At 46.1% G+C, this 27136-nt stretch overlaps 1 pseudogene; it reads left to right on the top strand.

Moving 5' to 3' along the window:
* The first annotated feature begins 9745 nt into the window (after positions 1-9745).
* LOC144691109 (sphingosine 1-phosphate receptor 2-like) lies at positions 9746-13640 on the top strand (annotated as a pseudogene).
* Positions 13641-27136: the final 13496 nt, after the last annotated feature.

Consider the following 27136-nt stretch of genomic DNA (forward strand, 5'->3'; position numbering starts at 1 on the left):
AGAAATAATTCAGGCACAGCCAAGGTATATTCCCTTGAAAGAAAAAGGTATGGTAAATAAATCAAAGCTCCCTTGATGATTAAAGCTATAGAGATTAAGATGAAAAAGAAAAAGTATGCTTATGACAGATGTCAGGTGGATAATACAATGGGGAACCAGACTGAATACGGAAGATTCAGAGGGGAAGTGAAAAAGCAAAGAAGAGAAGCAAAGTGGGAGTATGAAAAGAGACTGGCAGTTGACATAATAGGGAATCCTAAAGTCTTCTATAAGCATATAAATAGAAAAAGAGGAGCAGGGCCAATTTGGAACCAAAAAGGGGATTGATGCATGGAGGCAGGGGGAAAGCTGAGGTATTAAATGAACACTTTGCATCTCTCTTTACCAAGGAAGAAGATGCTACCCAAGCCACAGTGAAAGAGGAGGTAATTAATATACCAGAAGGATTTAAAATTAATAAGGAGGAGGTATTAGATAGGCTGCCTATGCTTAAAAGTTGATAAGGCATCAGGACCGGATGACATGTATCCAAGGATAGAGAAGGAAGTGAGTGGAAATTGCAGAGGCACTGGTTATAATTTTCCAATCATCCTTAGACTCAGAGGCGGTTCCGGAAGATTGGAGAATTGCAAATGTTGCACCCTTGTTCAAAAAGGATGTAAAGGTAAGCCTAGCAACTAAAGGTCAGTCTGTTTAACTTCGGTGGTGGAAAACTTCTAGAAGCAATAATTCAAGACAAAATTAATAGTCAACATGGACAGATGTTGGTTAATTAAGGAAAGCCAGTGCAGATTTGTTAAGGGAAAACAATGTTTAACTAACTTGCTTGAATTTTTTGAAGAGGTAACATAGAGAGTTGATGAGGGTAATGCTGTTGATGTAGTGTACATGGACTTCCAAAAGATATTTGATACAGTACCCCACAACAGACTTGTGAGAAAAGTTATAGTTCATTGAATGAAAAGGAAAGTAGCAACATGGGGCAGAATTTTCCGCCTGTCGGGCGGGCCGTGTGGGAGTGGGCAGGCGCGGACCTGAGCGCCATCCGCGATTGGGTCCACACCACCATTTTACGCGGGCGGGCCAATTAAGGCCCGCCCAGCGTGAAACACAACTCCCGAGGACACCAGGAGTGGGAGGGTGGCGGCGGGACTGCTAAGGCCGCCGGGTCCAATGACGACCCGGCAGCCTGTTTAAAAGAGCTCCTGCAGCCTTGTAAAGGCTGCCAAACATGGCCAGCAGAAGGGCTCCCCAGAGCACTGCTGGTGAGCAGGCCAGGTAGGAGGATAGGGCAGGGGGGACACTGTGTCCCTCATTTCTCAGATGATTGCCTTGCTGGCCTCCCAGAGGATGTGGCAGCACAACGGGAGGTCCTCACTCCCAAGGACGGGAGGAGGAAGCCCCCCCAAATGACCAAACATGCCTGGGAGGAGGTGGCGGAGATAGTGAGCTCCCTCAACGTGGTGCGACGCACCTGGATACAGTGCGGCAAGCATTTCAATTACCTTTTGCGGTCTGGAAGGGTGAGTGCCATGTTGGTATTGATCACTTAACCCAGCAGGTAGGCTTTCCCCCCACCGGCCACCTCCCACCACTGCCCCCCAAACCCCTCTCCCCCCCCGCCCCCCCCCCCCCACCCCCTGCCCAACTCTGAGTGCAGTTACTGCATTGAATCATTGGCGGCATGTGTCCTTCGCTGGGCGGGCCATCAGATATTGCCCACGCCAAGGTCACCCTTAGAGGGTAGTGATGAGATGGATTCTTCACCCGCAGCATGTGGTACAGTGACACCCACATTACTGTTTTAGGGGCAACCTGGAGGATCTGCACCTAGGCGCAATGCTGGAGCTGCAAAATATGTCAAAGTCAGGGTGCTGACATGCTGGGAGGGGAGCTTCCAGGTGGCGGGGCACCGATCCATCTGCTGCCCTTTGCGGTCCACGTCCTTGCGCCTCCTTGCTATGGAAGGTTAGACCATGTGGTGCCAAATGTGATGTAGGCTGTATTTAGCCAAGGTGGGGGGGACAGACCAGGCATCTTTGTGTGACTGTGCGGCAGCTGCAAGGTGAGCAGGCATTGGAGCCCTGCAATGTTCCACTCTGGTTGGGGTGGTATGGCAGCGAAGAGATTCCAGGTACAAGTTGTACTAATCAATGCTCTTCTCTCCTTTTCAGGAGAAGAATGCTCATAATGCCACCGAGCGGTTGAGGGCTGGCCTAGTTATCCACCATTACCAGGTTCGGGCAGGAGGCCCTCGATCTGGAGAGGCGTCTTGTGCCCAGGTCCACCGGTGTCAGTGGGGTGCCACGGGCAGGTATGTTTGCCCAGCACTGAGGTCACCATTGGTGTCCCAGCAGCCATGGCACTGCTGAATGTTCAGTGATTGAAGTTTGCAACATGGCTTGACCATCGCTTATGGAAGGATGAGCACATAATGATCCGGGCGACAGGGATGCACATTGACATTGTCTCCATGTTAACTAATCAAATGTCCTTGTTCTTCCTTTCAGCATCAGCGGAGCAGGGCTGGGTGGAGGAGGCACAGGGCACCGCCCCCCCACCCCTCACACCTGAGGGCCCTGAAGTCTCTGACATACCAGCATCATACCTTCTCTGCCAGGCAGGCACCAGCGCAGACACTAGCACCTAGGTGGGAATTAGATCATCGGCTAGTGCCCCAGGGCACAGCAGTGAGGGCACTTCACAGCCGCTGGAGGAGCTGGCGGAGACAGAGAGTACCCATGGTGCCAGCAGTCGGAGGACTGCAGGGGACCAGGCACATGCTCAGTCGGTGGTTGATGATGTGCCGCTGGAGTCGTCCACGAGGCAACAAACACTGGAAGTCCAGCAGGGTGTGCGGGAGGATCTGGCGGAGATACATGAGGTTATGCTTGGCTTAGTTTCCGTGGTGGAGGAGTCCACGCGGACCATTGCCGATGCAATGAGCCTCATGGTCAAGTGCCATGCTGCCTCCATGGAGAGAGTGGCGACTCACTTGGAGAGGCTCCTCCAGGAGACCAATCAGGGCTTCCTGGGTATGCGCTCGGACCAGCAAGCCCTCACATCAGCATTGACCTCAGCTGGTCAATGCCAGTGTGAGAGATGGTCTGGGCACCAAGTGTCCCAGCTTGGTGCCCATCTATCTACAGTGAGCAGGGAGGTCCGAAGCGACCTCACGTTGGCGCAGAAGCTGCCTGTAGTCTCTGCGGGCTCCTCTCAGGGCACTCCAGATGAGGGCAGCAGCTCCTCTGCCCCTCTGCCAGTGACCATTGCATCCGATGAGGCTGTGATGACAGGGAAATGCCAGCTGTGCAACTGGCTGCTCCCTCCCAGGCGGGGCCAGCACAGGCTCCATGGGCCAGAGGACGGCTGCCAAGGTCATTGAGGCCAACAGGACAGCACAGTGAGCAGGCTGTCTCAGATGCCAGTGCCAGTGAGGGGACCGCACCTAGACATAGCACCTGAAAGCATAAATTTAAGGCACCTTAGGCACACCATGGGTTTCTCACTGGTGCTTTTGTGTTGCCCCGCAATGAGGTCATGATTAGTTGGTGTGCTGTTTAGCACCTTTGTCATTTTGTTTCCTTAAGTTCATTTTGTTATTTCATGAAATTTAGACATGTGACCATGGCTGAGGGTGCCTCTTTCCCTCTGCAGGTGGATGGTTACCCATGACGTTATGAGTGAGTTGTGTCACGTTGAGCTTTATTGACAAGGCCTTAGTTAATGTTCCTATCCAGGCAGATTTAGCACTCAGGTATCAAGTATGGAGCCTGCAACAGGCTTTTGTTGGAGGTCCATCTGTGATGTTCTAGCTGAAGGTTCATTGGATTAAAGCCTCCCAGATGTCCCTGCCTCCCTGGGGTATGCCCAGGTCAGTGTCTACCCCCTCAGCATTTCCCTGTGCGTGCTCATCCTCGAACTCACTGCTGGACTCATCATGTGCAGCCGCAACAACTGCATCTACATCTTCTTTGTCCACAGCATCACCCCTTTCCAGCACAAGATTGTGGAGAGTGCAGCATGCAACCACTATCAGTGACACACAATCTGGGGGGTACTGGAGTGTGCCCCTGAACAGTCCAGGCATCAGGAGCGCATCTTGAGAAGATCGATGGTTCTCTCCATTACAGCCCTTGTGGAGGCGTAGCTCCTATTGTACCGCTGCTCAGCTTCTGTTCTTGGATGGTGGAGAGACGTCATGAACCACCTTCTGAGGGGATAGCCCTTGTCACCCAGCAGCCATCCATCCAGCTGGGCTGGAGCACCGAAGAGCCCCAGCACCTGGGAGTGTCTGAGGATGTGGGCGTCGTGGGAGCTGCCTGGGTACCTTGCACAGACTTGCAAAATCTGCATCCTGTGATCACACACTATCTGCACGTTCATGGAGTGGAATCCTTTCCTGTTGACGAAGACACCGGGCTCACCTACTGGCGCCTTGATGGCCACATGTGTGCAGTCTATTGCACCTTGGATGCAAAGAAGCCAGCAATCACTGCGAAGCCTCTGACTCGCACTATCTGGCTGGCCTGGTCCCAGCAGTAGTGAAGGTCAATGCATGCCTGAACAAAGTGTCTGTCACCTGCTTGATACAAGTGTGGACAGCTGATTGGGAGACACCGCAAGGGTCACCCACCGAGCCCTGGAAAGAGCCAGAGGCATAGAAGTTGAGGGCAGCTGTGACCTTTAGAGCCACTGGCATGGGGTGTCCACCCACATGGTTAGCGGAGATCTCAGGGCCTATCATCTGACACAGAGTTGACTGTCTCCCTTGAGAGACGGAGCCTCCTTTGGCACTGCACCTCAGACATATTGAGGTAGCTGCTTCACCACCTGTATACCCTGGCAACAGGATATTGGCGTCTTCTGCGGCCCCTTCCGCCTCGGACTTCCTGTTGGCCCTGCGCATCTTGTGCCTGCGCCTCTCCTCTCAAAGGTCGCTCCCCAGAGGCTGAATGTGCACTCCTGGCCTCCTCCCCTTTCTGGCCCTCCCTTCCTCCTCAGAGGATGTGCCTCCAGTGGAGAACACAACTCCTATTCCCAGGCTAAGGGAAGGCTTCCTGAAACCTGCAGGCCCCAAAAAGGATCTTCACTGTAGAGTGCTGACCTGAAGGTTGCGAGTCCTGTCCAAGCAGCTGGTATGAGTTTTGAAGTATTTCTGCTCACACAGGCAGTTACATCAGTAACTTTCAAAATTAAATATCTGACTGAGCACATTCACGACCCCACTGACTCCTCTTATCCCGCCCGTGGATGAGGTTTATACAAACGTGTCCTACCCACCTGCCCGTTGCGCCCGTGCGGCGACCTGAAGATCGCACGGACCCCGAAAAATCGCTGTTAATTGGTGCCTCAAGGGCCTTAAGTGGCCTGTTAATTAATGGCAGGTACGCATCAGAGATTGTTGTGCGCCCACCCACCGAAATCTTGCAATGGTGCGCTGCGATGTCGGGGTGCTCGCTCGACGTCACCACGCGTCGTTTTACGTTTCGGTGTGCGGGGCCTGCCCCCGCACGCTAACATGAAAATTCTGCCCATGGATACGAAATTGGCTGAGTGACAGGAAACAAAGAATAGTAGTTAATAGATGTTTTTTGGGACGGAGGTAGGTTGGTAGTGCAGTTCCCCAGGGGTCAGTGTTGGGATCATTGCTTGTCCTGATATTTATTAATGACCTACAGCTTGGTGTACAGGGCACAATTTCAACATTTTCAGATGATACGAAACTTAAAAGCATTGTGAACAATGAGGAAGATAGCATAGAACTTCAAAAGGATATAGACAAGTTGGTGGAATGGGCGGACAAGTGGCAGATTTAAGTTAAACCATTTCTTACTATTATGGGGTCATGTGACTGTACAGACGTATCAGCCCTAAGCACGGGGAATCTTAGGAGTGGAGCTTTTAGCCTGGGTCTTGGAACAAGCATGGATCCTCATCAGGAGACTGTAATTAAAATTTACTGTTTCTCACAAGAAACCCATCCTGCACTCCAAGTTTATTACATCGATGAACTTCAATGCAGAGAAATGTGAAGTGATTCATTTGGTAGGAAGAACATGGAGAGACAATGTAAATTAAAGGATATCTCAAGGGCAACTAGGGATGGGCAATAATTGCTGGCCCAGCCAGCGAAACCCACATCCTGTGAATTAATTTAAAAAAGTAACTCTGAAGGGGTGCAGGGGCAGAGGGACCTTGGTGTATATGTGCATAAGTCATTGAAGGTGACAGGACAGGTTGAGAGAGCAGATAATAAAGTATACAATATCCTAGGCTTTATTAATAGGGGCATTGAGTAACCTAAGCTTTATTAATAGGGATATAGAGTACAAGAACAAGGAGGTTATGGTGAACTTTATAAGACATTAGTTCAGCCTCAGCTGGGGCATTGCGTCCAGTTCTGGGTAACACACTTTGGGAAAGATGTGAAGGCATTGACGAGAGTGCAGAAAAGATCCACGAGAATGGTTCCAGGGGTGAGGAACTTCAGTTAAGAAGATAGATTGAAGAAGTTGGGACTGTTTTCCCTGGAGAAGAGAAGGCTGAGAGGAGATTTAATAGAGGCATTCAAAATCATGAGGCTTCTGGATAGAGTAGTTAGGGAGAAACTGTTCCCACTTGTGAAATCATCGAGAACGAGAGGGCACAGATTTAACGTAATTGGCGAAAGAAGCAAAAGCAACATGAGGAAAAACTTTTTCACGCAGCGAGTAGTTAGGGCCTGGAATGCACTGCGTGGGAGTGTGGTGGAGGCAGGTTCTATCAAGGCATTCAAATGGGAATTGACTGTTATCTGAAAAGGAAGAATGAGCAGAGTTATGGGGAGAAGGTGGGGGAATGCACTAGGGGAATTGCTCATTAGGAGAGCTGGTGCAGATACAACAGGGCAAATGGCCTTCTTCTGAGCTATAACGATTCTGTGATTCTGTGAATGAGATGCTAAAGCAAGGTCCTGTCTGCCCATTCAGCTGCAAGTGACAAATCCTAAGTTACTATTCAAAGTACAGAAGGGATATCCCAGGTGTCCTGGACAACTTTCTTGCCCTGGGAAAAAAACAATTAGTTGGCTATTCATCTCATTTGCTGTTGGTGGGATTTTGCTAGATGCAAATTGGTTACCCCCTATAACAACAACCAGGATTGCCCTTCAAACGTGATTTATTAGTGTTGAAGTGCTTTGGGATGTTCGAAAGCTGTGATAAGATAATATATAAGTGCAAGCTCTACCTTGCTGTCTTTACAATATTTTTAAAATATTTGATTTCAAGGTTTAAGGTGAAAGGAGAAAACTATAGAGGAGATGTGCAGGGCAAGCTTTTTACGCAGAGGGTAGTGAGTGTCTGGAATTCGCTGTCAGAGGAGGTGGTGGAAGCAGGTACGATAGTGTTTTTAAGAGGCAGCTTGACAAATACATGAATAGGATGGGAATAGAGGGATACGGACCCCGGAGGTGCAAAATGTTTTAGTCGACAGGCAATATGATCGGCGCAGGCTTAGAGGGCCGAAGGGCCTGTTCCTGTGCTGTACTTTTCTTTTCTTTGTTCTTTGTTCTTTGTATATCAATGCAGTGCATACTTATTTAAAACTGTACAAGTGTTTTCAAAAATTCAAAAAACCAATTCCTGTCTGCCTGTTTAGTTGTTTCCCCAAATGATTTGAAATATCAAACCTTACAACAAGATCCAGCTAAAGAATACTAAAGAATACCAAGTGAAAAAACAAAGCCTGAAAAATACAGTATGACTCAGTGAGTCATTGAACATTGAGCAGTCTGCTCATGGCGAAACTTTGCCAAGTCAGGATGTGTTAATGATTGTGGTCTTGTTGTACTCAGTTATATTTATTTTTATAGATATTGTAGATTAAAAACCTTCTTTCAGAGTCTTGAGCATTTTTTATGTTAACCAAGGCGAAGGATGCCTGTTCTTGAAATTATAACATTTACTGTTCTTTAAGGATAGCCAGTTTTCCTGCTGAAGAAACTGACCGCGTGATTTACAACAGTCCAATTTGGCAAAGGGGCCTAAAACAGATGGTAAGCCCTTGATTTGCATAAGCAATAAGCCTTATATTCCATTATAGGTAGTTGGTGCGTGACATTATCTAAGGGGTTACTTTGTATTTCTGGGATGGAAGCTTTGCCCACTGGCAGCCTATCAAAAACGAAGGGTCGAATTTTCGCGAAGGGTTGAGTCAGATGCGCAGGTTCAGGAAAATTCCCGATTTCCCAACCTGACTCAGGAGACACTTCCCAAAATGATCTGGACTGATTTCTGTTCTGGGGGGTGGGAGGGGGGCGGTGGGGTGGTAACTGTAATTGGGCCCACCACCCCTGAAGCAGTGTGGAGGCAGCCGCAGGGCATGCTGAGTGCAGAGGCGGGCTGTTTAAAAGGCCCACCTAGGTGCTCAGAGACTTCATCCCAGTTATCATAAAAATAGTAAGGCCCTCTAGCCCTCACCCCTCACACCCCTCATCACCCCCACACACTCCCTATACCCCATCCGTGCCAACTCATGCCACGCCATGGCCCTGACCCACCCCCCCAAGGCCCCTCATGCCCTCCATGCTAATCCATGCCCTTCTACTCACTCCCCTAATGCCCTTTGTACTCTCCATGCCACCTCATGCCCATCTATCCAACCCCCATGATCCCTCAAACTCTCCACATCAACTTCACTATATTTAAAAAAAAACTCTCATTGATAAAAGCCCATTCAATAAGTTGAAATCTCTTCAAGTGCTTAATCCCTTCAAAAAACAAAGATTTGTATTCATAGCCCCATATCTCTTTATAACCACATGCAACAGTTTATCAAACTGTGAACTTATTGGCCCCCACTGTGATAATGATAGGTTGTGGAAACAGTTAAGCAGCACTAATCCCATAATGATAGTCCTCAGGCTTATGTCAACAAGCATCTATTGAAATTTCAAGCACTGATTTTTTTCAACCACGAGTCACAGGGCAGGGGATTTAAATGGCTTGACAACTTGACAGTTCCACAGAAACTATCCACCTTCTACAAACACTAATGCCTACTGTTATCAATCTCAAAGGGGTACCTGACCTCTCCCAAAGGGGTACTTGACACTCCAAAGAACTCTGATAGGTTTAGACCTTTTTCTCAAATGTCTAAAGCCCACAAGTCATGTTTCAGAATCCTAGGTGATGAAAATTGCTTCTGCATCAAGGCAGCTGCACTCCAGTGCTGCTGCTGCCATGAACTGAGGATATATGTAGTACTTCCTGCTCCCATTTCCCCCCACCCAACCCTAGTTCAGGGGCGGGACTTCTGGAGTTGGGGCTCCGGTGCTGGAGCCCTTCTGACTTGGCAGAAATTCAGGCCTAAGGCATGAGTAGGGCGCCCCTCCCAATCTATTCTTTTAAATGCTTGAAAAATTATGCCTAGCACTGGGAGTATGGAATCAGAAAATTACCATTCTATAGCCAATGCTGCCAAGTAAGTTTGCCATGGCTCTGTCGCTGGTAACAGAGCTTCATTAGATACAAGCATGTGTCTTCCAACATACTGTGATTGCAGAAGATCTGTACACGATTATGTAGTCAGCAAGATTTACAGCCCTGTTGCAACTTCCTACACTGTGAGCTCTCCAGTCCAGAATGCTTGAGACCAAGTCATTTCTGGATTTCAGAATTTTTGCATTAAAGAATGACATTAGAATGCCAAACTACAAGTGTATGAACCAGAAAACACTATAGATATATATACTTTTGTAGAAATGGGGGGAATGCCATGCACTGTGGCCATGAGCTCCTTTAACAATTACTACAACAAGGAATTTATTAAGTTTTCATTATAACCAAACCAGGAAGCTTGAGGACTCCAATGATAAGTTCCAGGACCTGAGTATCAGCTCTGTTTTCTTAATCATTTTGTGTTCTTCCATCATCCTTGAAAGTCTACTGGCCTTGGTGGCTATCTTTAGATGTAAGAAGTTCCATTTGGCCCGTTTTCTTTTCATTGGAATCTTGACACTGTTTGCAGCTGTTGCTTACATCTTCAACATCATGTTTTTGGGTGGCCGGACCATGATGCTGACCCCGCTGCAGTGGTTTTTCTGTGAGGGCACCATGTTTGTTGCGTTGGCAGCATGAGCCCCAGCCTGTTAGCCATCGCCATCAGGGGACATGCTGCCATTGTGAAAGTCAAACTCTATAGCAGTGACAAGAATAGTCAGGTGTGCTTGCTGATTGGAAGCTGTTGGATTGTCTCTGCTGGGTGGGCTGCTCATTATGTGCTGGAACTGTTTGTGCTATGTAAGGAGTCAAGTGACGAGTTTGTGGATCTGCTCAAAAAAATTCCAGACAATGATGTTTCCAGACTTCAGATTTCTGGGTTGTACAGGTTGGTGTATAATAATTTTTATACTTGTTCCTGAGAATCATGAGTGAACTGCTAGACTAGTTCAGAGGGCTTTAAGAGTCAACTACATAAGTGTGTAGACTAGAATCATGTGTAGGCCAGGTGGAAAGTGGAAAGGCAGGTTCTCCTCCCTGAAGAACATTAGTGAATTGGGCTTTTGAAACAGTTGGGTTCTTACAATGCACAGCTTCCATGATGATAATAAGACCTATTGAATTCAATTTCACAGATGACAATGCCATAACTGCTACTCTACTATATATCTGACTGGACACTCCTAGATGAAGTACGGCTTAGGTTACTGGTTGAATGAGTGGAAGATGATTGATCCTTCAAATCTGGTGGCAAGAAAGGTGGTCCAACTGCAGCGTCCTCTCCTAAGCCAACATACCCAGCATTGGAGGCACTAATCACTCAAAACCAGCTCCTCTGGGCAGAGCATGCCATTTGTATGCCTGACACCAGACTCCCAAAGCAACTGCTACACTCGGAATTCAGTCACAGCTGGAGACTCCCAGGAGGACAGCAGAAATGCTTTGGTGATATCCTCAAAGCATCCTTGGAGAAGTCAAACATCTCCAGCATCTCATAACAGTCCCTAGTCCATGACTGAGCAAATTGGAGAAGGTTCATTCTAGTAGGCACCAATCACATCAAGAGACTTCATTGGGAACACGCAGAGGCAAAGTCCAAGCATCGAAGAGAGCGCACAAACCTCCAAACAACTCATCTACCTGACCCTTCAAGCACCACATGCCCTGCATTTAGGAGAGTCTGCAGATAGCGCAATGGACTTATCAGACACCTCAGAACCTATTGAACCAGAGTGGAAGCAAGTCATCCTCAATTCCAAGTAACTGCCTAAGAAGATTTATGGAAAAAAGCCTCTTAGCACAATATTCAATTCAAATCTCCCAGAAACGATACAGCACAGGTTAATAGTGCATAAGGCTCTGTCATTAAGCACTTCTAGGTTAGGTACAGCATGCTTTAAATGTTTAGTACAGTATTTCCTATTACAGAGGTTTTCAAACTTTCTTTTTGGGACCCCCTTATACTGTAAATATTCGCACACTCCCAGAGACCCCATGAAAACTCTGATTCCTGGGAACTTCCTGGTGTAACTTCTGCAAAACAGTGCAGCTGCTCAAAGAAGAAAGTGCTGTCATTACAGAAAATGACCATGAAATTGGTCCTGTAGCATTGCTGGTGCCCGCGATTCAAGAGCCTCAAAGAGAAACAATGGTGTCTGGAACATTTCTGTCCATCTTTAGCATGGCCTATGTAGCATGTTCTGATTGACAGGGCACTAGTGTGGCAGAGCAGCCTGACTTGATGCATGTTCTGCCAATTTGGATAAGGTGAATCCAGTTAAAGCCTCTCCTGTTTCCTCACATCTGAACAATTGTTCAACAATTGTTCAGCTGCACAAGGGACCCCACATAAGCATGATTTAAAGGGCTAGCCATCCAACTTGCAGCTGAGGTGCTTCTGATTTAATTTTGCTCTTGCAAAGTTGTGGAAATTATGTGCTGTGTTCTGTGAGGAATTCGTTTTTGGAAAAATTTGAAAGACATTGAATTTTGGACATTCTTCGTCCTGAGTTATTTTTAAGAGTTTGCAATATTAATTCGGGGTTGTGAATATGCCATTTGTCAAGGAAGCACAGGTCAAGACAGCTGTCCAGTAGGAACACCTGGAGAGGGAAGAGATACTTTGTATATCTACGTTAACAAAGAACTGCTGTTGCCAGACTCTTGCTGATTGGTTAGAAACAACTGGCCTAACAGAAGTATTCTTTGAACATCTTAGCCTTAAAACTCTTAGTCAGAGGGTGAGTGTGTGTAGGTGTGCCTTAGAAGCAAGCTGCAAGAAAAGACTCTCTCTTTCTCTCTCTCTGCCCCACCTTTGTGTAAAACTTTTCTCAGAAACGTCTCATCAGAATAACTCATCTGTTTTATTTTGAAAGTCTGCAAAGTTGTGATAAGTCAGAGTCATCGAGGACAGTTTCACCAAAAAAAAAATCCACCTGAAAGAACTTCCAGACCTATAATGACCAGAATTCTGTTAGATCAACTTTCCCATACTCCAACTCTGCAGGAGACTGTGTTTGTTTCGTTCTGTTTTGTGTGTGTGTGAGCATATGGGGGTTCGGATATCAGTTTTTTTTTAAAAGGGGGAAATCATTATACTTCTAATCTACAACTTGTATGTTAACCAGTTTATTAACTTGTTTTTAAAAAGTAGCTTGTTTTATAATAAATCAATAATTTTTGGGTTTACTGAAAGAATCCTGGTTAGAGTCTTTTTATGCTGGGAATGACAGTGTCAAAGGGTAGCAATTGGCCAGTTTTGTTGGTGAATTAAACATTTAAACTATTGTTATGACCTGTGGAGAAGTGGGGCTAGAATTAACAGTGCACTCCTCCCATCTTGGTCCGCAAATGTTCTTGGAGGAGTTTTGGTGACTTGATAGATTTTGAAGGCAGTGTTGTTGCATCCTGATAGGGAGGTCAGAGGAGCTTTCTGCCTGTTAGAGTTATTTATGAAGGTTATGATTACAATCCCTCTTGGGTTGCAATACGACAGCGAAGTAGAGCACAGGCAGCAGAGAGGGAAAGCTGTCCATAGCGGGAGAAGGAGGAAGGTTTTCAACAGAAGGCCCTCGGGATTCAGGGAGCACTTCTACCTCCACCTCAGTCAGGAGGAATATGTGAGGCACATACAATTCTTGAAAGAGGTGATCACTTAACTGTGCCACCTCCTTCAACAGGACCGACAGCTGCACAGCATGACAAGTATGGTGCTGCTAATGGCTGTCAAAGTTACTGTCACCCTCAACTTCTAGTGTATCTTTCCAGCTGGATGCAAGTAATGTAGCCAACATTTCCCGGTTTGCCATCCGTCATTGCATCAGGGAAGTGACGGAAGCCTTGTACCCAAGAACAGGTAACTTCTTAGTCTTCTCTCCTACCAAATGGAAGCAGGATTGGGTACGAGGCTTTGCCAGGAGAGTGGTATTCACAATGGTGCAAAGAGTGATCAACTACATGCTCGTGGCTCTGTGGGCCCCACATGTAAATGGAGAAATGTACTGGAATCACAAGGGCTACCAAGCCATCAATATGCAGTTGCTATGCGACCACGCACAGAAAATCATGTTGATGAATGTTCGCTATGCTGGTAGCAACCACAACACCTTCGCCCTGAGGCAGTCAACCAGCCCTGCCATCTTTGAGATACCACAATGAATCAGATGCTGATGGCTTGGTCATAAGGGATACAATGTACACACATGGCTCATCGCTCCCCTCCACCACCCAATCACATGAGGACAAGGCACCTATCATGAGAGCAATGCAGATTCAAGGAACATGGTGGAACAAACTATCGTCATCCTGAAACAACAAACTCACTTTCTGCATCACTCGGGGGAAGCCCTCCACTACTCACCAGAGTGGGTATCCAAGTGCTGCATCCTTCACATCCTCACTGTCATAAGGGCACAGCCATTACTACCAGGCATCTGGAGGTCAACTCAGGAGCAGAAGGAGGAGAAGGGAAAGGATCATGGAGGAGGTATTGGGATCCTTTGCTCTGGATGGGTTGTCCAAGAGTAGCTACTGAAACTCCAGTTCCCCCAAGATGTCTTTGCATTGTCACCATTGCTCCAACTTTCAATCCATCTGTCACATCCCATCACAGCGATCACAGTGTCCTCTTGGCCAAAATCTTGAGACAAAACAACCAGCAAAAAGCCTTTCCATCACTATTTTAGACAACAACACACACAAAAATACATTTGGAATTGAACTATTCACCTTGTGCATTCCCTTATTGCTTGTCTTGCGGGTGTCCTTGCCTGGCCTAATGCTCTTATGCAGTGCTATCCCAGTAACTACAGCATTGTTAGTAGAAGACTGCTGACTTTCAATGGAAGAGCCTGCAGATGGCCTCGCAGGACAACCTTGAGCAGCCCTAGGCCTTGAGGGCCCCGCTTTGGACTGAACGATCTTAGCATGGGTGGCAGTAGTTTGGATGACTGGATAAGACACGACAGCAAGGGCACTGATGGAATAGCAGTAGTGGGAGCATTAATGCACTCTTCTGGGGAGACAGCAGGTTTGTTATCCACGGTGCCACAGCCACTCCACCAGGGCAGCACCTCAGCAATCCTGGTAATCTGCTGGACTGCAGTGAGAGTCTGCATGCCCTTTTGGGCACTGAGATCCATAGCAGTCTGAGCCTACAGGGAGACAAGCATGGATCTCATGACTTCAATCTGAGCTTCCACTGCAGCACCGAGACTTTAGGTGGCTGCCATCTGTGCTTCAATGGAAGTTATGATTTCAGCCACGAGACCCTGCATCATACAAGTGCTACCATGAAGTTAACCACCACTTCTATATCGGGAAAAATGGTCTCCAAGCCCTGCATGAAACCCTGTGCTAACTTGAAGCCAGACTAAAGTTGCTCCATGCTCCTTGACAGTATCAAGATATGTTCAGCAGACCTGCCAATGCACCAAGCATCTCAGTATGCAAGCTCATCAGGATTCTTCAGTATGCTGCCCCATCAAAGTCCTTATCTGAGTTCCCTGCAGCAGAACTCATCTGTGATCCTGGCCTCTGGGGAGCCGGTAAACAAACTTATTTCCTTTGGCCTGACTGCAGTTCACTCAAGAGGTGAGGTGAGGTGAGAGCGGCTGGCCTCCCAGAAGGAAAAAAACAGTAAAAATTGGGCAATAAGAATACTAGTCCGAACTAGTCTTTCATATCTTAAAATGGAACACCAGTAAAAACTGGAAACTAAGAGTACTGGTCCGATCTGTTTTTTCCTTCTGGGCTTGCAAGGCAGCATTTGACCGAGTGTGACACCAAGGAGCCCTAGCAAAACTGAAGTCAGTGGGAATCCAGGGGATTGACCATATGCACACCCTGACTCTATACTGTCCTCTTAAATATGTGCAGGGCCTGTTTTTGAGCTGGTAGCTGTGGTTATCAGATCAAGTGATGCTGCTTCTTCCTCATAGGTCTGTAACAACTCCTGCCCTTGCTCATGAGACTGCAGTTGCTGGCCAGGTGGCAGTTCTTGGGTATCTGAAAACAAAAATGCAAAAGGGGGTTTTTGGGGTGGAAAGCAAGAAGTCTGTGGTCACACCATCTGCAGCTGTCACTTCATGTTAGAGAGTAGGATGTGGAGCGGGGTGGAGGGGTGGCAATTTGAGAATAAGGCAGGAACATATTGTCATTCTGAATGTTCTTGACGATGCCAGATGCAATGGCCTCAGTCACTGCCCGTCCTTTACTGCCAAGCACCATCTCCTCCTGCTGGTCCTCTCCTGTTACATATGATTTTGTCCTGCAAGAGGGAGGGAATATCAGTGAGTGTGTCGCAATGTGTTCGGGCTATATGCCTGCCTTTGCTGAATAACTGGAGGTATGTGGAAGCAGCAAGAGCTAGGTAAGAGGCTGGCAGCATTGGTAGGTGTATGAGAGTGAGGTGGAATATCTGAAATTTTATGCATGAGTCCTGATTGCTGATTGATGAGAATGGGAGTGTAGTGGATTGAGCAGTGTGAGAAGTTGGTCGTGTGGCGGGTTGCAGATGTCCTGTGGAGATCCATTCACTGACCATGGGCACCTGTGTAAGGTAATTGAACTGCTTTTAGTTCCTCAAGACCTGGGAATTGTCCTCCCCGACAACCTGCTCCCATTCCCTTCTCATGGTTTGCCTTCAGGGCCGTTTGACCCCTGTGAAAACATTAGTTTTCTCCTTCTTTGCACCCCCTGTACTAATGCCTCAATTGGAACACATGGGAACCCTAATTTCTCCATTCGGCTTTTCCAATTGGTTTGCTTCTCCTTGTAGCCACTTCCTCTACAGAAAGTCAGCAGTAGCTTCTATATCATGAGTGCAGCTAGCCTTTTAAGAGGGGAAGGCAGCCTTTAAGACATGCAAGCTAGTTGAAACACGTGCTAGCCACGGTCACTGCTGCTGGGTAAGCCAGGATCTAAAGCATGGTTGTGATGTTTAGCTGCTGAGATGGAGTTGTACTGAACTTGTTCAGTTGCTTTAAGACTATTATTCAAGTATTATTTATAGAGAAGTTGCCTGAAAAGGGATATACTGAGGTACATTGGAGGTTTATTGTTTTGGAAGATTTTTGTAGGTTGAAAGCTGCTTGCAAATATTTGGTTTCTACCTTAGGAGAGAAGTCAGGTTACAAAAGTCTGCAAGAAATTTTAGTTTATTTTTCTATTTTCATATTTCAACATTTTGAAATGTGGTAACAGAAATGCAGCAGATAGTTACTGCATGGGAGTCAGGAGGTGAGTTATTCACCGCAGAATTCCCAGCCTCTGACCTGCCCTTGTAGCCACAGTATTTATATGGCTGGTCTAGTTCAGTTTTGGTCAATGGTAACTCACAGGATGTTGATAGTGCGGGATTCAGCGATGGTAATGCCATTGAATGTCAAGGGGAGATAATTAGATTCTCTCTTGTTGGAAATGGTCAATGACTGGCACTTGTGTGGCATGAATGTTACTTGCCACTTATCAGCCCAGTCTGAATGTTGTTGAGGTTTTATTGCATATTGACATGGACTGCTTCAGCTTCTGAGGAGTCATGAATGGTGCTAAATATTGTGCAATCATCAGCAAAAATTCCCACTTCTGACCTTAAGGTGGAGGGAAGGTTATTGATGAGGCAGCTGAAGATGGTTGAGCCTAGGACACTACCATGAGGAACTCCTGCAGTGATGTCCTGGGACTAAGATGATCAACCTCAATCAGGCACAACGATCTTCCTTTGTGCAAGGTATGACTCCAGCCAGCAGAGAGTTTTCCCCTGGATTCCCACTGACTTCAGTTTTGCTAGGGTTCCTTGATGCCACACTCGGTCAAATGTTGCCTTGCAAGGGCAGTAACTCTCACCTCACCTCTTGAGTTCAGCTCTTTCGTTCGCATTTGGACCAAGGCTGCAATGATGTTAGGGACTGAGTGGCTCTAGCACAACCCAAACTGAGCATCATGGAGCAAGTTATTGCTGAGTAAGTGTCACTTGATAGCACTGTTGATAACCCTTCCATCACTTTACTGATGATTGAGAGTAGACTGATGGCGCAGTAATTGGCTGGGTTAAATTTGTCCTGCTTCTTATGGACAGGATATACCTGGGCAATTTTCCACATTGTTGGGCAGATGCCAGTGGTGTAGCTGTACTGGAACAGCTTGGCTAAGGGTGCAGCTAGTTCTGGAACATAGTACCAATGCTGGAATCTTGTCAGGGCCCACAGTCTTTGCAGTATCCAGTGCCTTCAGCCATTTCTTGATATCAAGTGGATGGAATTGAATTGGTCGAAAACAAGGGCATGTAGAGATGTGGCAGAGAAAGCAGAGGAGTTGCACATTCTAGCATTAACATTACATCAATGCCATGAGCACTGCGATGACCCGCTTAACAGAACATATGGCTTCCTCCATTTACAGAGTCGCAGCTGTCTCCACTGCTGCTGTTAGCGAAGGGGGAACACTATGCTGCAGCAACCAAAAAGAACCATGAAAACTCCATATTAGTCACACTTGGTTGCATATTAGTGCTTCTCTTATTGTGAGATTTGAACATTGATCTGAGTCATTGTGTATATAAATTATTGTTATTTTCCAATTATTATCCAACCGCATTCATTCATTACATCTGTATGAAAGTATGGGTATGGATATATTTCATTCTCTTATGTGATTCTGTACATCCATCTAAGTAACATTATTTGGCTGAGTAACATTGGCCATAGGCAGCACTGGTGTTCATGTTATGGAACTGTGTGGAGAAAGTGCCAATGGCCATGAAGGTGATATTGAGTTGGAGAAACTCAACTAATGGAATCTTCTGATGATCAGAGCTTCCCGTGTCTCAAAGGCATCCAGACCCTCCCTTGGACCAGCTTGGGCAGTTAACTGCTGCACCTCACCCTCCTCTTCCTCTGATTCCTCATTAGAGGCCCAGCCTGTCTCCCTCAATTCCTCCTCAGACAGGGTTTTCCTTCTCTGGAAGGTCAGATTGTGCAGTGCACAGCAGACTACTACCATGAGGGAGACTCTGGCTGCTGTGTACTGAGTGACCTACCTGATCTATCCAGGCACCGGAATCTCACCTTGAACAGACCAATGGTCTGCTCAATGATGGACCTGGTCATTGCATGGCTTTAATTGTAATGACACTCAAGCTCCATCCTCGGACTTCGTACTAAAGTCATCAACCATTTCTTCAGGGGGTATCCTTTGACTTCGAGTAGTTGTCCATCCAAAGCATCCATACCCATAAACATCCCTGGCAACTGGGAGCATCTGAGCATTTATGTGTCGGGACTGCTCTCTGGATACCTTGCACACACCAACACGATCCTTGATTGTGGTTGCATACAATATGAATATAAATGGGGTGGTATCTCTTGCAGCTGATGAATGCCCCTGGCTGCCCTACTGGTGCTTTGATGGTTACATGGGTACAATCAATGACCCCAAGTACCTGTGGGAAACCAGCCTCTGGCTCTTTCCACTTGACTGTTGTTATCTGTTGTAAAGGAAATATATTGATGTGCATGCGTAAACATGGCATCAGTGAAGACCTTTATGCAGTAGATGTGCTGCAGGGTGGGTGATCCCACTGAGGGCTCCACAGCTGGCCTGGAATGAGCTGGAGGTGAAGAAGTTCAAGATGACTGTCACTTTTAAAGCCAAATGCATCAGGTGACCACCCACACAATTGGAGGCTATCTCTTGGAGGCTGCCAGCAAATGATTTTGTGCTGTGACAGTCTCTCATGAAAGGCAAAGTCTCTGGAGACACTGTCGCTCCGTCATCTGCAGATAGGACATTTGGGCCCAATAAACTCAGTTGGCAGGATACAGCCTTCGCCTATGTCAATGTGCCTGCTCCTACATACCCTCCACAGACCTTTGCTGCTCAGCAGCTTGTCCACCTTCCTGCAATGCAAGTTGCTCCTGCCCCTGGCCAGCTGGTCCCTTCCTTCTCCATCTCCTCCTCCTCTCCTCCTCACTGGAGGAGGCCCAACCAAATTAAGTGCCGTCAGAGAGATAACTGGCCAGCATCCCATGTGATTAAGGCCTTTAAAGGCAGAAATCTCTTCCCCAAGAGCTGGCAGCCCCCCATTGCTGGAAACACTGGGTGTGATGACTGCTGCCGGTAATACAGAGGCACAGCCTCAGGATCGATGTTGGATCCCAGGATACAGGTGCGTGAAGGCAGGATGGGGGTTGCGGGGAGGGCTCGATGAAGATGGGGGGAAGGATGTCAGTGGAAAGGGCAGGAAAGCTTTTAGCTCACCACCCCCCCACCCCCCACCATCCCCCGCCACTTTCTCGATGGCGGACCCCTCAATTGAGCACAGAGTGCCTGCCAAGGAGGGACCTCCTACCACCCTCCCACAAACCCCAACTCCACATGACCATAGGCAAATCTGAAAAGGTCTGCCAGGTAGCCTTCGGAAGGCATGAAAGTCATGCGAGTTTGGGAGAATCCCTGAACCATCATTAAATTCTCTGGGCTTGGGAAAATTAGCTATAAGTGTCTCATTAATAAGCTTAATTGCTTTCCTGCCCACAACTTAATTGGGCACAGTTTTCCTGATGTTGGGAATCCGAAGCAAGTACTTCCTCCCGATTCTCTTAGCCTCCCCCCATCACCATGTCCGCTCTGACGCATTCCACTAAATCAAGCCCTACATGTATAAAATCTAGTGTCACCGGGTTGCAAGGTGACACAATAGGAAAGTGCACAGCATGATGCAGCACTGAACCGCAGATGAGAAGTTTTGATTCAGTCCCTGCTGTCTATTCACTTACCTGATCTGAGCCAAGAATAGTGGTCAGGGTGCAATAACTGGTACTTCTAATGAGAGAATGGATAAATAAGCCAAGGTTTTTCATTTCTGATCATTGTGCAGCAATACCTGATAGGAAGCTTACATGTTGCTTGTGGGTTGAGTGGGTGGGGAAAGGGCGTAGGGAGGAAAAACTGGATTGGACTGAGCTGTGATGCTCACTGTGATTGAATCATTTACTGAATCACACTATTTTCACGAAAAAATGAAGGGGTGTGTGAATTACCAGAGCATAGAAAGCATCTTCTCTAACTGCGCCCAACTATATGATGACTCCTTTAAGAAAAGAATACAGCAGAGGTAACAGCAGTACCAGTCCAATTACAGTATCTGTAGAACAGTCTAAAGCAGTATAAATCTAGGATTAGTACTAAGCCGTATGTTATACATTAGTACAGATCCAGTATCGGTACACTGAGTGCCTGCACTGTTCAATATCAGTAGCCATTACTCATGATCCGTTAGTGACAGTATTAGCACATTGCTTCTAAGCAACTAAAACCAATGACAAATGCTTTTTTATCAGAAGTGCCTGAATAATAAAAGAGCAGAAACATAAACTTTATTTAATTCAGTCTTACATGTGGATAAGAGTGTTTGCAGATTCTGAATTGCTAGCTTGTGTGGAATTACCCTGTTTTTTTCCAGAGAGAGAATTACAATAGGGTCAGGGGTACAGGCAGTTAAAATGTCTTCCTGCCAGTCATAAAATCTACAGAACACCTAATTTATAACGAAAAAATAATTCTAGCCTGTAAAAGCATTTTTTGAAACCCACAGCGAAGCTGTTTTTTTGTCTGTGTGTTTGATGTGTGTGTATAAATGAGGGCTTGTGTTGCCATCTTGCCCCAAGGGCTTCACAGCAAAAACTCTTGGCAGTGGTCCACGCCAGGTCCCTAACACAGGAAGTCTAATTTTATAGCAAAGAAAAAGGGAGTGATACTTAATTAGACCATGAAACAGACACCTCAATTTAATTTCTGTTGGTGATAAAGTACAACCAATACCCAAATTAAGGAACAGAGGGGGACAGGGAGGGAAAGGGTGGTGGTGTGTGGTTTGTAATGGGAGGGTAAGTAGGAGATTAGAAAACACATTTGGATCTACAACCTTGTTAAGTGAATATTCAAATTCACTTTCGTGGACAAAAGTTATGAATTTTTTCTGAGATTTTCTTGATGTTATACCTTTATAATAATTCGTACCTTCTTGCATGATAGCATGGAAGTCTCAACAGGGATTGGCTTGGGAACTGTTGTGCTAAAGCAGGGTGGCTGAGTAAATGAGCTGTGTGTGCTCTGGTACCTACACCATTAGAATAGGGAAGCTGTATAGAACTAAAGAGTGTTCTCTGTGTAGCTACATGATCGCACCTTGAAGTCTGCTTTCCAGTAAGCTAGACTGGAGCATTTCATTATCTATCAAAGCTAATGGTAGATGTCCCAGCAGCTACATCAGAATTTATGCAGGCAAGTCCATCAAACTCCAATTTTCTGGTACCTAAGTCCTCCCATTGAAGCTCATCCCTCTGATACATAAACTCTCTCACTGAATTTCATCAAAAAAAAACTTGCATTAATATAGGACCTTCCATAACCTAAATACATCCTAAAGCACGTCACAGCCAATTAAGTACCTTACTTAATTACTGGGGGAGGCAGTGGTGGTATTGTCACTAGACTAGTAATTCAGAGACCCAGGGTAATGCCCCAGAGACTGGGGTTCGAATCCCATCATGGTAGATGGTGGAATTTGAAACCAATAAAAATTTGGAATTAAAAATCTAATAACCATTGTCGTAAAAACCCATCTGGTTCAATAATGCCCTTTAGGGAAGGAAATGTGCCATCCTTACCTGGTCTGGCCTACATGTCAACTCTTAAATGGCCTAGCAAGTGGCTCAGTTGTATCAAACCACTAGGAAGTCTAAAAGGAATGAAACTGGATGGATCACCCGGCATTGACCAAGGCACCGGAAATGACGACTGCAAACCCAGCCCTGCTGACCCTGTGAAGTCCTCCTTCCTAACATCTGGGGACTTGTTCCAAATTGGGTGAGCTGTCTCACAGACTAGTCAAGCAACAGCCTGATGTAGTCATACTCACGGAATCATACCTCATAGAAAATGTTCCAGACGCCAGCCCTGGGTATGCCTACCAGAGGTGGCAGCACAGTGGGATACAGTTGGTAGGGAGTTGCCCTGGGAGTCCTCAACATTGACTTCAGACTCCATGAAGTCTCATGGCATCAGGTCAAACATGGGCAAGGAAACCTCCTGCTGATTACAGTATACCGCCCCTCCCACACCCTCAACTCCTCTGTGTTGAACACCAATTTGAGGAAGCACTGAGGATGGCAAGGGTGCAGAATATACTCTGGATGGGGGACTTCAACGTCCATCACCAAGAGTGGCTCGAAAGCACCACTACAGGCTGAGCTGGCTGAGTCCTAAAGGACATAACTGCTAGACTGGGTCTGCAGCAGGTGGTGAGGGAACCAGCAAGAGGGAAAATCATACTTGACCTCATCCTCACCGATGCAACTGTCCATTACAGTATCAGTGGAGCAACTATCGCACAGTCCTTGTGGAGACGAATTCCCATTTTCACATTATGGATACCCTCCATCGTGTTGTGTGGCACTACCACCGCGCTAAATGGGATAGATTTTGAACAGGTCTAGCATATCAAGACTAGGCATCCATGAGGCACTCTGGGCCATCAGCAGCAGCAGAATTGTACTCAACCACAATCTGTAACCTCATCGTCTGACATATCCCCCACTCTACCATTACCATCAGGCCGGGGGATCAACCCAGGTTCAATGGAGAGTGCAGGAGGGCATGCCAGGAGCAGCACCAGGCATACCTAAAAATGAGGCATCAGCCTGGTGAAGCTACAACACAGGACTACTTGCATAGCAAACAGTGTAAGCAGCAAGTCATAGACAGATCTAAGCAATCCAACAACCAATGGATCAGATATAAGCTCTGCAGTCCTACCACATTCAGTCATGAATGGAGGTGGACAATTAAACAATGCATTGGAGGAGGAGGCTCCACACATATCCCCATCGTCAATGATGGGGGAGCACAGCACACCAGTACAAAAGATAAGGCTGAAGCATTTGCAACAATCTTCAGCCAGAAGTGCCGAGGAGATGATCCATCTCGGCCTCGTCTCGAGGACTCCACCATCACAGATTCCAGTCTTAAGCCAATTCGATTCACTCCACATGATATTAAGAAATGGCTGAAGGCACTGGATATTGGAAAGATTGCGGGTCCTGACAATGTTCTGGCAATAGTACTGAAGACTTGTGATCCAGAACTTGCTGCACCCCCTAGCCACGCTATTCCAGTACAGCTACAATACTGGCATCTACCCAGAAATGTGGAAAGTTGCCCAGGTATGTCCAGTACACAAAAAGTAGGACAAATCCAACCCGGCGAATTACCACCCCATCAGTCTATTCTCGATCATCAGTAAACGATGGAAGGGGTCATCAACAGTGCAATTAAGCAGCACTTGCTTAGCAATAACCTGCTCCCTGATGCTAAGTTTGGGTTCTGCCAGGGTCACTCAGCTTCTGACCTCTTTACAGCCTTGGTTCAAACAGGGACAAAAGAGCTGAACTCCAGAGATGAAGTGAGAGTGATTGCCCTCGACATCAAGGCAGCACTTGACTGAGTATGGCATCAAGAAGCCCTATCAAAACTGCAGTCAATGGGAATTAGTGGGAAAACTCTTCACTGGTTGGAGTCACACCTAGCACAGAGGAAGATGGTTATGCTTGTTAGAGGTCAATCATCTCAATTCTGGGACATCACTGCAGGAGTTCTTCAGGGTAGTGTTGCAGGCCCAACCATCTTCAGCTGCTTTATCAATGACCTTCCTTTCATCATAAGGTCAGAAGTGGGGATGTTTGCTGATGCACAATGCTCAGCACCATTCACGACTCCTCAGAAACTGAAGCAGTCCATGTCCAAATGCAGCAAGTCCTGGGCAATATCCAGGCATGGGCTAACCAGTGGCAAGTAACATTCATGCCACACAAGTGCCAGGCAATGACCATCCCCAACTAGAGAGAATCTAACCATTGCCCCTTGACATGCAATGGTATTACCATCACTGAATCCCCCACTATCAACATCCTGGGGATTACCATTGACCAGAAACTGAACTGGACTAGCCATATAAATACTGCTGCCACAAGACAGGCTAGGAATTCTGTGACAAGTAACTCACCTCCTGAATCCCTAAAGCCTGTCCACCATCTTCACGGCACAAGTTAGGAGTGTGATGGAATACTCTCCACTTGTTTGGATGAGTGCAGCTCCAACAATACTCAAGAAGCTCGACACCATCCAGGACAATGCAGCCCACTTGATTGCCACCCCATCCACAAACATTCATTCCCTCTACTACCGATGCACAGTGGCAGCAGTGTGTACCAGTTACAAAATGCACCTCAGGAACCTACCACAGCTCCTTAGATAGCACCTTCCAAACCCATGACCACTACCATCTAGAAGGACAAGGGCAGCAGATACACATGAACACCATCACTTGGGAGTTCCCCTCCAAGCCACTCACCATCCTGACTTGGAAATATATCGCCATTCCTTCACTGTTGCTAGGTCAAAATCCTGGAACTCCCTCCTTAACAGCACTGTGGGTGTACCTACACCACATGGACTGCAGCGGTTCAAGAAGGCAGCTCACTCCCGCCTTCTCAAGGGCAATTAAGGATGGGCAATAAATGCTGGGCTAGCTAGCATTGCCTACATCCCATGAATTAATTTTTTAAAAATGTAATCACTGTTGTCATGTTGGAAACATGGTACACAGTTTGTGCACAGCAAGGTCCCCAAACGATAATGAGATATTGACCAGGTAACCCATTTTACTGATGTTGGTTTAGGAATAAATATTGGCCAGGGCACCAGGGAGAACTCCCTTACTTTTCTTTCACAGTGCCATGGAATCTTTTGCATCCAGCTGAGAGGCTAAACATTGATTTAATCTTTCATGGTCTGAAAGACAGCTTCTCCAACAGTCCAACATTTCCTTAGTACTGCAATGAAGTGTCAGCCTAGATTATGTGCTCAAGTCTCTTGAGTGGGACTTGAATCCATGCTTTTCTGATTCAAAGGAGAAACTGATATCAATAACCCAAGTCAGATTCTGAAAAAATCAGCCTTCTAATATCCAAACTCTTCCATCAAAGCACCTTCCTCTAATAACCTCACTCGACCATTGATGCTCATCTTTTAAATATGCAAGAACACAAGAACATAAGAACACAAAAATTAGGAGCAGGAGTGGACCACATGGCCCATCGAGCTGGCCCCACCATTTAATGTGGCTTATCTTGAGCTTCAACTCCACCCACTTCCCTGCCTGTTCCCCTTATCCCTTGATTCCCTGAGAGATGAAAAATCTGTCTATCCCAACCTTAAATGTATTCAACAATGAAGCATCCACAACTCTCTGGGGTAGAGAATTCCAAAGATTCACAACCCTTATAGTGAAGTAATTTCTCCTCATCTCTGTCCTAAATGATCAGTGCCCTTATCCTGAGAATGTGTCACATGTTTTAGACTCAACCAGCAAAAACAATCTCTCAGCATCTACCCTATCAAGCCCCTTCAGAATTTTGTAAGCTTCAAACAGAACGCCTCTCCTTCTTCTAAACTCCACAGAATATAAGCCCAATTTACTCAGCCCTTCGTCATAGGGCAACCCTCTGGACCAATTTAGTGAACCTTCGCTGTACCACCTCCAATGCAAATATATATTAGTAAAACAGTGTTGACTTGTTCTAATCATACTCTGATTTTCTAAGTGCATTGTTAATACTTCCTTAATAATAGATTCCTGCATTTTCCCAACAATTAATGTTAGGCTAACTGGCCTGTAGTTCACTGTTTACTCTTTCCCTCCTTTTTTGAAAAGCGGTGCAACATTTACCAACTTGAAATCTAATGGAACCATTCCCAAATCTAAGGAATTTTGGAAAATCATAGCCAGCACATCCACTATCGCTGCAGCTATCTCTTTTAGAACCCTACGGTGTAGGCTATCAGGTCCTAGGGATTTGTTGGAATTTAGTCCCTTAAGTTTCTCCAATACTTTTTCTCTTCAGATATTAATTTCCTTAATTTCCACACTTTTTAGCCCTTGGGATACTGTCTATTTTTGGTGTGAAACTTTTGTCTTCTACTGTGAAGAGAGACACAAAATGTTTGTTCGATGTCTCTGCCATTTCCTCATTCCCCTTGACAATTTCTCCTGTCTCTGCTTCTAAAGGGCTAACATTTACTTTAGCTACTCCCTTCTTTTTTATATGCTTATAAAAGCTCTCACAATCTTTTTTTTTATTTCTGGCTTATAAAAATATTCTATTTTTGCCCTTTTTATCAATTTTTTGGTGGCCCTCTGCTGGTTTCTAAAATGCTCCCAATTCTCAGACTTGCCACTGTGTTTTGCAACATTGTAAGCCTCTTCTTTTAATCTAATACTATCCTTAACTTCCTGAGTGAGACACGGATGGGTCTTTCTTACTGAGTTTTTGTTTTTCAATGGAATTTTCTTTGTTGAACAATTTGAATTTTTTCTTTAAATGTTCCCCTTTTAGTCTATTTACCCAATTTATCCTAGCCAGTTCTCCCCTCATTCCTATGTAATTGGCTTAGTTTAAGTTTAAGATTCTTGTTTGCAACTGGAGTATGCCGCTTTCAAGCTTAACATGGAATTCAACGGTAGTATGATTCCAGTGGGTATTTTATTATGACATTATTAATTAACCCCACTTCATTACACAACACTAGATGTAAGA

The sequence above is a fragment of the Cetorhinus maximus genome, chromosome 15, assembly GCF_964194155.1.
Source record: "Cetorhinus maximus chromosome 15, sCetMax3.hap1.1, whole genome shotgun sequence".
NCBI classification, from domain to species: Eukaryota; Metazoa; Chordata; class Chondrichthyes; order Lamniformes; family Cetorhinidae; genus Cetorhinus; species Cetorhinus maximus.